The sequence below is a fragment of the Sciurus carolinensis genome, chromosome 1 (assembly GCF_902686445.1).
Source record: "Sciurus carolinensis chromosome 1, mSciCar1.2, whole genome shotgun sequence".
NCBI classification, from domain to species: domain Eukaryota; kingdom Metazoa; phylum Chordata; class Mammalia; order Rodentia; family Sciuridae; genus Sciurus; species Sciurus carolinensis.
Window position 1 is genome coordinate 85,726,273 of NC_062213.1, and position 14,085 is coordinate 85,740,357.

General features: G+C 37.5%; 1 pseudogene; it reads right to left on the reverse strand.

The window, feature by feature from the left end:
- Positions 1–4,396: 4,396 nt before the first annotated feature.
- Positions 4,397–4,811, reverse strand: LOC124985041 (2-iminobutanoate/2-iminopropanoate deaminase-like; annotated as a pseudogene).
- Positions 4,812–14,085: the final 9,274 nt, after the last annotated feature.

The window sequence follows — 14,085 nt, forward strand, 5'->3', positions numbered from 1 at the left end:
AGGAGAGTAAAGACTCTATGTGAGCTATGCAGGATATATTTTTGTTAAAAGGAAAATAGAGTGGTGTTGTCCTAAAATAAAATAGTTGATTGTTCTAGAATAAGAAAGAGTAAAATGTAAGACAAAACCTGAAATAAATTGAAAATTGTAGAAGGTTCTGAAAAAGTTTTATTTGAAGTGCTCAAAGTTGACAAGGTTTAAAGTTTAAGGGATTTACTTACAAGATTGTCAAAAAGAGGATTTGTGCTTACATTTTTTCTTGTTCTGCTCTCACTGAAATAGCATAAAAGGTTTTCTTTAACTTCCAGGTAGTCTGTCTAGAAAGTAAAGATGCTGCGCCTTACCAGGAGTTCCTGTGTCCCATGTTGACTTTATCATGTCCCTAATTATTTAAGAGAACCAAATAGTCTCACCTTTGCAAGTGCTAACATTCTTTAGAATCATGTTAGCTACTATATTTTCTTTTTAAATATTTTAGTGTCCCTTTAGTTAAGTACATAACCTAGCACTGTTTTCCAATAATCCATGATCACAACTTAGTTGAATGTTCAAATCTCCTGACAACTTTAGACATTTTGCCTTCCCTAATCAAATCTTAAATGCTATCTTTTGCACTAAAGCTGTCTTTGAGTTTTCCTAGAGGCCCATGGAAAATGAACAGGGATTTATTCTTTCATCTTATAAAAAGAAAGGTATATGGAAAGTTAAGAAGGGGAAAAAAGGAGATTAGGGGAGGTTAGATAATGGGTACCAAAGTAGAGCTAGAAAGGTGGAATAAATTCCAGTGTTCTGCTATACAATGTAGTTCACAAATAATTTGTTAAATCTTTTATAAATAATTAGAAGAGTTTGAACCATCCCAACCAAAAGAAAAGATAAATATTTAAGTAGAAAGAAATGCTAATTACCTGGACCTGATCATTATATATTACATACTTGTATTGAATTACTAGACTACACTTCATAAATGTGTGCAATTATTATATGTCAATTTTAAAAGAAAGAGATGCTAGAAATAATTTCATTTGATTTGGAAATATTGAGTTGTATGGAAAGCATTATCAGATCATAAGAGATGCATCATCTTCCCTAGGCTAATTTAAATGATCAAAATGATGTCAACACAAATTTTTACAAAGTGTGCACTTCCCCAGATACTGGTCAGTCCCTTCAGTCCACATGTTCTTTGGCAGAGTCCTCCTGCTGCTGTGTTGTGTGATATCATCCAACAGGATAGTACTATCATTTCAGTTATTTTTAAAAGGTCAACTTGGTCATGACTATCTCTTTAACTTGAATCTAGCGTTGTCTTGGCCAGTGATTTTCAACTGGGGCTTTGCCTCATTTATATATGAAGATTATAAATGTATGGACATTCAGGACCCACTCTAGCCTTCCTGAATCACTTTACTGGATGAAGTTCATATATTCTTGATATATTTTAACTGTAATTTTGCTATATTCATTGCATATTTTCTCAGAATTATTATATGTTCTACCTGAAAATATTCACACTATAAGGAGCATGTTCATTCATTTTAATAAATTACACAAAATAGTCATTCTCCTTTGAAAAATAAGATTAATCATGTTTATAGATATTTGTTTAGGATTTTTGGATTAACTTTCTTATCTTGTTTTGCATGCCAGAGCGACAACCAAATTTCCCTAGTTAGTTGCACTATTCTTATTATGAACTCTCATTGGAGACCTCATTTCTGAAAAGTGTCAGCAATAACTTAACTACAGCTATTGTAAGTCTTTTGTCAACTCCAGAGGTTTATTTTCCTCTGGCATTTTTCTGCTACAGGCAGAATTACTTCATTCTCAACCAAGGACTGTCTCCAAGCCCCATGGAAAGGACAGTGCCAGGTACATTGGCTATGGGGCTCCATTGGCATTGCCTGAACCATTCCAGTGGGCTAAGTCAAGATTTCCAAAACTCTGTCAAGTAGACAGAGTCCTGAAGAACCCTAGATGTGTTCAGGAGAGTGCTAACTAATCCAAGTTCATGAATGTATATGATATGTCAAAATACATTCTACTGTCATGTATAACTAAAAAGAACAAATTTTAAAAAAGAACATATCATATGCTATGGTTTGGATGTGAGGTGTCCCCCAAAAGCTCACATGTAAGACAATGCAGGAAGGTTCAGTGGAGAAATGATTGGGTTATAAGTGTCTTAACCTAATTAGTGAATTAATCCCTGATGGGATTAATTGAAGTGGTAGGGTGTGGCTGGAGGAGACTGGAATTTAGGTGTGGCTCTTGGGTATATATTTTGTATTTGGAGAGTGCAGTCTCTCTCTCTCTCTCTCTCTCCCTCTCTCTCTCTCTCTCTCTCTCTCTCTCTCTCTCTCTCTCCCCTTTCTCTGCTTTCTGATGATTCGAGCTGCTTCCCTCTGCCCTGCTCTTCAGCCATGGTGTTCTGCCTCCCCTGGAGCCCCAAGGAATGGAGCCAGCCTTCTATACACTAAGACCTCTGAAACTATGAGCGCTCAAATAAACCTTTCCTCCTCTACAACTGTGATGGTTAGGTTATTTGGTCACAGTAGTGAAAAAACTGACTAAAACACATCTTTATTTGGCATAATTTAACAAATAATTATTTAAGTTTTACTGTATGTTAGAAAATATTTCTTTGCCTTCATTATTAATGCTGAATTTTGGAGATCATCTTAATATCTATTGTTCTTCCTCCAAATGGAAGGATAATATTCATAATATAGATGTATCCTTTTATCATTAAAATATTTCAGACAAAAAGCAATTCTAACCCAAGATCAAGCAGACAAAAAATCAAATGTGTAGGACTAAACAAATTGACAAGAGATGATTGTGGGTTGGTCTGCTATCTGATTTATATGTTCCCAGCCTGAGTAAAGGTAAGTAAAGAAAGTCACTCCCAAGAAACTTAGGATATGTTGAGGACCTATAGAAGAGAAGAATTTATCCAAATTTTCTACATATTGCATATAAAATCTGGTGGTTTGTTCTTACTTTGTGTACTAGCCTTAGGAGGCTTTTAGAAATCGACTATGAGATGCTGAATGATGACTTGCAGCACAGAAAATTTACTACTATAACTTAAAACTTATCTACTAAATTAACAGTCCTGCTGCATCTTATGGAAATAGCAAGTGAAGCGCAATGTGACCTGCTTTATTGTGTGATCAAGAATAAACTTTCCAGGGGCTGGAGATATAACTTGGAGAGAGAACATTTGCCAAACATGTGCAAGGTCCTGTCCACAGCACTAGGGAACAATATTCGATCTCTCTCTCTTTAGGAAAAGAATTAATTGACTTTCTTCCCACTGTGAAAAAACTTGTCGGTAAATTAGGTTGGATCCTGTCACCTTATTCAAATCACCAGTTTCCTTTGATATCTGGCTACATGTATCCAAATTAATATTTTTATTTTCTCTCCTTCTCTCCTGATTTGGTGCCATTGAGAACTCAAATGTGAACACCAGATTCCTGTAGGAACTTTATGCTGCCTGTCAACTGGCCCTTCCCCAGGATTTGAGAAACCCTGTGAGTTAAGGCCTTTGGAGACTATCCAAACCTCCCAAGTCTCCCTCAGCACCACAGCAGACCCTATGTGACCAGATTCCCTTTGGACCGGTCACCATTTGGGCCACCAAGAAAGTTGAACAAAATTCTCGGTTCAAGTCCATCCTTACACAAGAGACAACCACATCTGTGCTTAGCATCATGAGAGCATCCACAGCCTAACTTGGGAGCTGGAGGAACTCAAGGAACTGAACTGCATAGTTACAGTTCTCCTTCACCCACCTCCTAGAACACACTGGACAGATTGTCCTCAGGGCTCAGAGTCCTGCTCTTTCTTTTGATGCAAACTTTACTTTCGCCCTTTTTTTTTCCACTTAGGGAAATCTGCATGTGTATATTATTTTCTTTAGAAAAATATTGTTTATATAAAATTTTGGTCCACTTTCTTCTCCTTTACTTCTATCACTCAAGATTGAATATTTTACTCAAGTAAAAGCATATTCACATACCTAACATGAGAACTAAATATTTTACATCATTAGGATTTAATTGAATTAGGCTTGCTCTTTATTATTTTTCAGGAATAATAACTCATCTATGTGTTATTTTCATCCTATGTGTTAATTTCCCTGTACTTCAGTTTACTTGAGTGGCTATGTAATAAGTGTCCCTTCTCCCATATTCATCAATGAGTGTACATACGTGTAATTTTTAGCTTCAGTAACTGGATTCATTATCTAATATTCAATTCATGTCAAATCCCTCTATGATATATTCCCATGATAACTGCAGATATTTTAGTTACAGGTACACTTTCAACATCAATTGCAAAAATCAAGATGTTAATTTAAAGACATGATGAGAATAACACTGCCCACTTATAGACCCATTGTTGCGAGAGATCCTTGGCTAGCTACTGCTTCAATCTCAATGTGTACTCTTTTGGGTAAAGCAGCAACCTGGTAAGCAACTCTAGCAAGGAAATTGCTCTTGAAATACTGTTTGTAGATTTCATTGACAGTATTGAAGTCATTCATGTTAGCCAGCAAAAACAGTTGCTTTGACCATTTTAGTGAAGTCACAGCCTGCAGTTTTCAGAATTTCACTGGTATTTGTAAGAGCTTGTTTAGTTTCTGCTGCTACCCCTCTTGGTACAAGCTGTGTGCTGGAAGGGCCCATGCCTGTATGTCCAGAGATGTAAATGTTCCTGTCCACTAACACTGCTTGACTGTAGAGACCAATGGCCCCTGGGGCTTTCACAGTGCTGATCACCTTTCTGATCAGGGACAACATATCTAGGGGAAGAAACCCCTTCACCAGCCCTGCCCACTTCTCATCTAACAACTTAACCTTTACTTTCATATCTCTTTCCCATCATCTCCACAAGTTGTCCATCAGGATTACAGAAACATCACCAGCAAGACCCAAGAATATTCTGGTGCCTACTTTGTCCCACGTGGGAGGTTTATAATTGCCTTTGAATGATTCAATAAGAAACACTGCTTGATTCCTTTGAAAGAGAAGAGAAAAATGACAAATTGAATTTACATGAGAAACTGGAATCCTCAAAAACAATCATATAAGAAACTTCCCCTATATGTTTGTTTCTGAGGGAGAAATGGAAGCCCCTAAAGGACCCCATGGCCTCCTATGTTCTGAGATAAGACCCAATCCAGACTTAATCAGTGCCTCCATGAGGCCCAGGTTCTCTTCTCCATAATGCCCATGCGTTTCTGGGCATCTCAACACATCCCTAGGCTCCCATCTTTTTTTTTTTCCCCCTAAAGCACAAGAATTAAAATCAAGAATCAATAAATGGGATGGTATCAAATTAAAAAGCTGCTTCACAGCAAAGGAAATAGTCAAGAGCATGAAGAGAGAGCCTACAGAATGGAGAAAACCTTTGCCAGCTGCATCTCAGAGCATTAATCTCCAGATATACAAAGAACTCAGGGACTGCAACCACCCACCTGCCCCACGCAGACTCAATGCCGCGCTGCGGCTCCCCAGCATGTTTGGAGGCTGGTGCAGACATTTTTAATTATCCCTGAGGGCATGACCAACATCTTTGGGTGTGGTGGCTCCTGTCCTGAGACACCTGCAGGAGACTAGAGGTCCTTTGACAGGTACCACACTTGCAACAAGATACTGAGGACTGGGAGATTTGAATGGTGGATAACTGTAAACCATAGATTTTTTTAAAATTTTTTATTTTTAATTTCTTCTTTTTTTCCTTACTCTATTTTTCTTTTATTTACCTATTTCCTTGGAGTTTCTTTCTCCTTTTTCTCATGCTAAATACCAACTTCTTTTGATCCCCCTCTCACTCTTCCCTTGATCTGGTACCTCTATACTCACTTCTTACCCCATTAATAGTTACATCCTTCACCCCTTCCCATCCTCTTAGTCCACCATTAGAAGTTGTAGAGCTCATTGCAAGCCTATTGGCTATACTGTAGATAATAATCAAACTCATCATAACTGTTTATTACAATACAGTTAACTTCTTTATAGGGGCTATCTGGTTTAGGGCTGTATATCATTTGTATTGGGTGCTGCTAATATTGATCTCCCTCTCAAAGGAGAGGTATTGGAAACCTGCAGGGTCACATTAAGCCTATAGGAGGGAAGCTACAATACCTCAGATCTTCACTGCTAGAGGGGATATACAGAAATAATATGAAAAAACAGGAGAAGAAAGTGTCCCTAACAAAAACCAAGATGCTATTTTGATAGAATCCAAAGACCAGATGGCAGTAGAAATGACAGAAAAGGAGTTTAGAATCTATATAATTAAAATGATCTGTGAAGCAAAGGATGAGATAAGAGAGCAAATGCAGGCAATGTATGATCACTCCAACAAACAGTTAAAAGAGTAAATGCAGGAAACAAAAGAGCACTTCAATAAAGAGATAGAGACTCTGAAAGAAAAAAAAAAAAACAAAGAAATACTAGAAATGAAAGAAAAAATAAACAACAACAACAAAAAAACCTCAATAAAAGCAGTATCAACAGAATAGATCTCGTGGAAGACAGAATCTCAGAAAATGAAGACAAAATACTTAATCTTGAAAATAAAGTTGACCAAACAGAGAAGACGGTAAGAAATCAGGAACAGAATCTCCAAGAACTATGGGATATCATGAAAAGAACAAATTTAAGAATTATCAGGATTGAGGAAGGCACAGAGATACAAACCAAAGGAATGAACAAACTATTCAATGAAATAATATCAGAAAATTTCCCAAACATGAAGAATGAAATGGAAAATCAACTACAAGAGGCTTACAGAACACCAAATGCACAAAATTAAAACAGATTCACTCCAACACACATTATAATGAAAATGCCTAACATCCAAAATAAAGATAGAATTTTAAAGGCTGTGAGAGAAAAGTGTCAGATTACATATAGGGGGAAACCAATATGGATATCAGCAGGTTTCTCAGCCCAGACACTAAAAACTTGAAGGGCCTGGAACAACATATTTCAAGCTCTGAAAGAATATGGTCACCAACCAAGAATCTTATACCCAGTAAAACTAACCTTCATATTTGAAGATGAAATCCTTCCATGATTTAAAAAAAAAAAAAAGTTGAAAGAATTTACAAATAGAAAGCCTGCACTACAGAATATTCTCAGCAAAATATTTCATGAGGAGGAAATGAAAAATAACAATGTAGGTCAGCAAAGGGAAGAATAACCCTAAAGTAATAGCCAATCAAAGGAGAAACCAAGTCAATTTAAAAGCCAAAAATAAACCCAAATGACTGGGACTACAAATGATATCTCAATAATAACTCTGTGAATGTTAATGGCCTAAACTCATCAAACAAAAGACATAGACTGGCAGATTGGATTAAAAAGAGAGACCCAACAACATGCTGCCTTCAAGAGACTCATCTCATAGAAAAAGACATCCACAAACTAAAGGAAAGGATGGGAAAAACATACCATGCACGCAGGCAAAGTAAAATAGTGGGGGTTTCCATCCTTATATCAGATAAAGTGGACTTCAAGCCAAAGTTAGTCAGAAGGGATAAAGAAGGAGATTTCACACTGCTTCAGGAAAGCATAAATCAGGAAGTCATAAGGATCATAAATATTTATACCCCAAACAATGGCTTATCCATATATGTCAAACAAATTCTTCTTAATTCCAGGAATCAAATAGACCACAACACAAGAATTCTGGGTGACTTTAACACACCACTGTCACCACTGGACAGATCTTCCAAACAAAAACTAAACACCATAGAACTCAATAACACAATCAATAACTTAGACTTAATAGACATATACAGAATATTCCATCCATCAACAAGTGAATATGCTTTCTTCTCAGCAGCACATGGATCCTTCTGTAAAATAGAACATATGTCATACCACAGAGCAGACCTTAGTAAATACAAAAAAAAAAAAAAATAGACATGCTACCTTGTATTCTATCAGATCATAATGGAATGAAATTAGAAATCAATGATAAAATACAAAACAGAAAGTACTCCAACACTTTCTATTGAATGAAGTATGTATAACAGAAAACATCAGGGAGGAGATAAAAAAATACTTAGAGGTAAATGAGAATGATGATACAACATATCAAAATCTCTGGGACACTATAAAAGCAGTACTAAGAGGAAAATTCATTGCATGGAGCACATCTCAGAAAAGAATAAAAAGTCAACAACTAAATAACCTAACATTATATCTCAAAGCTCTAGAAAAAGAACAGAACAACACCAAAAGTAGTAGAAGAAAGGAAATAATTAAAATCAGGACTGAAATAAATGAAATTGAAACAAAAGAAACAATTCAAAAATTGACAAAACAAAAAGTTGGTTGTTTGAAAAAGTAAACAAAACAGATAAACCCTTAGCCACACTAACAAAGAGGAGAGAGAAGACTCAAATTACTAAATTCATGATGAAAAAGAAAATACCACGACAGACACCATTGAAATACATAACATAATTAGAAGCTATTTTGAAAATCTATACTCCAATAAAATAGAAAATCTCAAAGATATCGACAAATTTCTAGAGACATATGATCCTCCAAACTGAACCAGGAGGACATACACAATTTAAAGAGATCAATTTCAAGCAATGAAATAGAAGAAGCCATCAAAACCCTACCAACCAAGAAAAACCCGGGACCAGACAGATTTTCAGCTGAGTGCTATAAGACCTTCCAAGAAGAACTTATACCAATACTCCTCAAAGTATTCCATGAAATAGAAAAGGAGGGAATCCTTCCAAATTCAATCTATGAAGCTAGTATCACTCTGATACCAAAATCAGACAAAGACGCATCAAGGAAAGAAAACTTTAGACCAATATCTCTGATTAACATAAATGCAAAACTCCTTAACAAAATTCTGGCAAATTGCAAACAAAAACATATTAAGAATATAGTGTACCACGATCAAGTGGGGTACATCCTGGGGATGCAAGGTTGGTTCGACATCCAGAAATCAATAAATGTAATTCATCACACCAATAGACTTAAGGTTAAGAATAATATGATTATTTCAATAGATGCAGAGAAAGCACAATACCCTTTCATGCTCAAAACACTAGAAAAAAATAGGGATAGTAGGAACGTACCTCAACATTGTAAAGGCTGTAGCAGCCAACATCATTCTTAATGGAGAAAACCTGAAAGCATTCCCTCTAAAAACTGGAACAAGGCAGGGATGCCCTCTTTCACCACTTCTATTCAACATTGTGCTTGAAATACTAGCCGGAGCAATTAGACAGACCCATCTTTTGATCCATTTATTTCACTCCTCAGTTTATACCCAAGGGCTTAAAATTAGCATACTATAGTAATGCAACCACATTAATGTTTATAGCAGCTCAATTCACAATAGCTAGATTGTGGAACCAATCTAGAAGCCCTTCAACAGATGAATGGATAAAGAAAGTGTGGTATATATACACAATGGTATATTATTCAGCCATAAAGAAGAATAATATTATGGCATTTGCAGGTAAATGTATGGAATTGGAGAATACCATGCTAAGTGAAATAAGCCAATCCCAAAAAACCAAAGGCCGAATGTTTTCTCTGATAAGTGGATGATGGTACATAATGGGGGTGGGAGGGTGGGGGGTAAGAGAAGAATGGAGGAACTTTAGATTACGTGGAGGTAAATGAGAGGGAGGAGGGGGCAGGGGTACGAAAGACGGTGGAATGAGACAGACATCATTACCCTATATACATGTATGATTACACGAATGGTATGAATCTACATCATGCACAACCATAGAAACAAAAAGTTGTACCCCATTTGTGTACAATGAATCCAAATGCAGTCTGTAAAAATAGAAAGAAAGGAAGAAAGAAGGAAGGAAGGAAGGAAGGAAGGAAACTCAAAAACCATAACACCAAAAACCAAAAAAACCCAATCAATAAATGGGCAAAGGAACTGAACAGCACTTCACAGAAGAAAAAATACCAACAGTGAACCAATGTATGAAAAAATGTTCAACATCTCAAGCAATTAGAGAAATGCAAATTAAAACTATACTGAAATCTTATCTCACTCCAGTCAGAATGGCAACAATCAAGAATATAAATAACAATAAATGTTGGCAAGGAAGTGGGGAAAAAGGTAACTCAACATTGCTGATGGAACTGCAAATTGATGCAACCACTCTGGAAAGCAATATGGAGATTCTTTTAAAAACTAGGAATGATACCATCATTTGATCTGGTTATACCACTCCTCAGTGTATACCCAAAGAAGTTAAAATCAGCATACTATAGTGACACAGTCACATTAATATTTATAGCAGCCCAATTCACAATAACTAAGCTATGGAACCAATCTAGGTCCTTCCAAAAGATGAATGGATAAAGAAAATGTGGTATATATACATGATGTAATATTACTTAATCATAAAGAAGAATGACTTTATGACTTTTGCTGGTAAATGGATAAATCTGGAGATTATCATGCTAAGTGAAATAAGCCAATCCCAAAAAATTGAAGGTCAAATGTTCTCCTTGATAAGTGGATGCTAACACACAACAAGGGTGGGAGAAGAATAAAAGTTCAGTGAATTAGACAAAGGAATGAAGGGTAGGGATGGGGTTGGAAATAGGAAAGACAGTGGGATGAGTCTGACTCAACTTTCCTATGTACATATATGAATGCACCACAATGAATCTTCACATTATATACAACCGCAAAACTGAGATCATAATTAGAATATGATATACTCCATGTGTGATACATATGTCAAAATATACTCTATTGTCATGCATATTTAAAAATAAAAAATTTTAAAAATGTGAAGAAAATAATATCATGATATTTTCCATCTATAATCTACTCATGGCATGATAGGATTCCTTTACTGACTGATGAGTTTTTCATCACTGTGGGTAGATGAGGCCAAATTGTACTATTGCCCACCCCACACACATACATGATGCTTAGAAGATCATTGTACAGCGATCCAAGATGGCGGACTAGAGAGTGACTGCATCTCCTGTCGCTCCAGAACCCAGGATTCAAGAAGGGGAAGCATTGAGAGACTCGGACTAAAATAGAGTCACGGGGTGAGTCTCCCCCACCGGGTGAAGCTCGGGCTGGGCAGCAGGCCTGGATAGGGGCAGCTTATCAGAGCAGGGCAGGGCAGTTAGAGTCTTCCCAGGCAGCCCTGCGCACTCTGGAGGTGGGCTCCTCCCACACAACCAGCTTCTCCAGCTCCTCGGAGCAGGCCCCCCAGTGAGAGCCTTTCTTCACAGAACCAGCTCCAAGTCCTGGAGCCAGCACAGTGAGCTCCAGCCTGCAGGCAGCTTCAGGGACCAGGAAGGGCAGTCAGGGACTTCCCCAAGCAGCCTGGCTCCCTCCAGCGGGAGGCACCTTTCAAGGCTAGCTTCTCGGAGCAGACTGCCCAGTGAGAGCCTTTCTACACAGAGCCAGGCACAAGTCCCCGAGCCAATGAAGAGTTCTGACCCACAGGCAGCCTCTGGGACCAGGGCAGGGCAGCCAGAGACTTCTCCAGGCAGACCTGCCCCCTCCAGCCACGGGGCAATCCAAGATGGCAGACTAGAGGGTGACTGCATCTCCAGTCGCTCCAGAACCCAGGATTCAATAAGGGGAGGCATTGAGAGACTTGGACTAAAATAGAGCCACAGGGTGAGTCTCCCCCACCAGGTGAAGCTCGGCCTGGGCAGCAGGCCCAGATAGGGGCAGCTTATCAGAGCAGGGCAGGGCAGCTAGAGTCTTCCCCAGGTAGCCGTGCGCACTCCGGTGGTGGGCTCCTTCTTGGAGCAGGCCCCCCAGTGAGAGCCTTTCCCCACAGAGCCAGCTCCAAGCCCTAGAATCAGTAGCGGGCTGGGGGCAGCTTTCTTTGGAAGCACTGCATTATCAAGTTCCTCCAAGACTTCAGGCTACTGAAGGCTGGGAGGTGATATACTGGAAATCTACAGGGACACTATAAACCAATAGAGGAAATCTGCAATATCTCAGAGTCCCATTGACATCTGCCAATATGAGAAAACAAAGGAAGAAAATGTCCCAAACAACCTAGATACTATATCAGTAAAACGCAATGACAGCACAGCAGAAGAAATTTCAGAAAGGGAGTTCAGAATGTACATAATTAAAACAATCAGGGAAGCAAACGAGGAGATGAAAGAGCAAATGCAGGCATTGAAGGAGGAGATGAAAGAGCAAATGCAGGCATTAAATGATCGCACCAATCAACAGTTAAAAGAGCAAATATGGGAAGCAAGAGATTATTTCAATAAAGAGAGATACTGAAAAAAACAAACTGAAATCCTTGAAATGAAGGAAACAATAAACCAACTTAAAAACTCCATAGAAAGCATAACCAATAGGATAGAACACCTGGAAGACATTGAAAACAAAATATTTAATCTTGAAAACAAAGTTGACCAAACTGAGAAGATGGTAAGAAATCATGAACAGAATCTGCAAGAACTATGGAATATCATGAAAAGGCCAAATTTAAGAATTATTAGGATTGAGGAAGGCTTAGAGATACAAACCAAAGGAATGAACAATCTATTCAATGAAATAATATCAGAAAATTTCCCAAATCTCAAGAATGAAATGGAAAACCAAGTACAAAAGGCTTATAGGACTCCAAATATACAAAATTACAACAGACCCACACCAAGGCACATTATTATGAAAAATACCTAACATACAAAATAAAGACAGACTTTTAAAGGCCGCGAGAGAAAAGAATCAAATTACATTCGGGGGAAAACAATAAGAATATCAGCAGATTTTTCAATCCAGACCATAAAAGCTAGAAGGGCCTGGAACAACACTTACCAAGCCCTGAAAGAAAATGGATGCCAACCAAGAATCTTATACCCAGCAAAACTTACTTTCAGATTTGACGAAGAAATAAGATCCTTCCATGATAAACAAAAGCTAAAGTAATTTACAAAAAGAAAGCCAGCATTACAGAACATTCTCAGCAGAATAATCCATGAGGAAGAGATGAAAAACAACGATGCAAATCAGCAACGGGAGGAACTAGACTAAAAGAATAGCCAAATAAAGGAGAAACCAAATCATGTCAAAAAACAAAAATGAGTCAAATGACCAGGAATACAAATCATATCACAATAATAATCCTGAATGTTAATGGCCTGAACTCATCAATCAAAAGACATTGACTGGCAGATTGGATTAAAAAGAAAAATCCAACAATATGCTGCCTGTAAGAGACTCATCTCATAGAAAGAGATACCCATAGACTAAAGGTGAAAGGATGGGAAAAAACATAGCATGCACACGGACATAGCAAAAAAACTGGAGTATTCATCCTCATTTCAGATAATGTGGACTTCAAGCCAAAACTAGTCAGAAGGGATAAAGAAGGACATTACATACTGCTTAAGGGAAGCATAAATCAGCAAGACATAACAATCATAAATGTCTATGCCCCGAACATTGGCTCATCCACGTACGTCAAACAAATCCTTCTCAATTCCAGAAATCAAATAGACCACAACACGATAATACTAGGCAATTTTAACACACCTCTCTCACCACTGGATAGATCTTCCAAACAAAAATTGAATAAAGAAACCGTAGATCTCAATAACACAATCAACAATTTAGACTTAACCGACATATATAGAATATACCATCCATCAAAGAACAAATACACTTTCTTCTCAGCAGCACAAGGATCCTTCTCTAAAATAGACCATATTTTATGCCACAAAGCTACTGTTAGCAAATACATGAAGATAGAGATACTACCTTGTACTATCAGATCATAATGGATTGAAATTAGAAATAAATGACAGAATAAAAAACAGAAACTTCTCCAATACCTGGAGATTAAATAATACACTATTATATGATGAATGATAACAAAAGACATCAGGAGGGAAATTAAAAAATTCTTAGAAGTAAACGAGAACAAAGACACATCATATCAAAATCTCTGGGACATTATGAAAGCAGTACTTAGAGGAAGATTTATTTGATGGGTCGCATTCAACAAAAGAAGTAGAAATCAACAAATAAACGACTTAACACTACAACTGAAAGCCCTCAAAA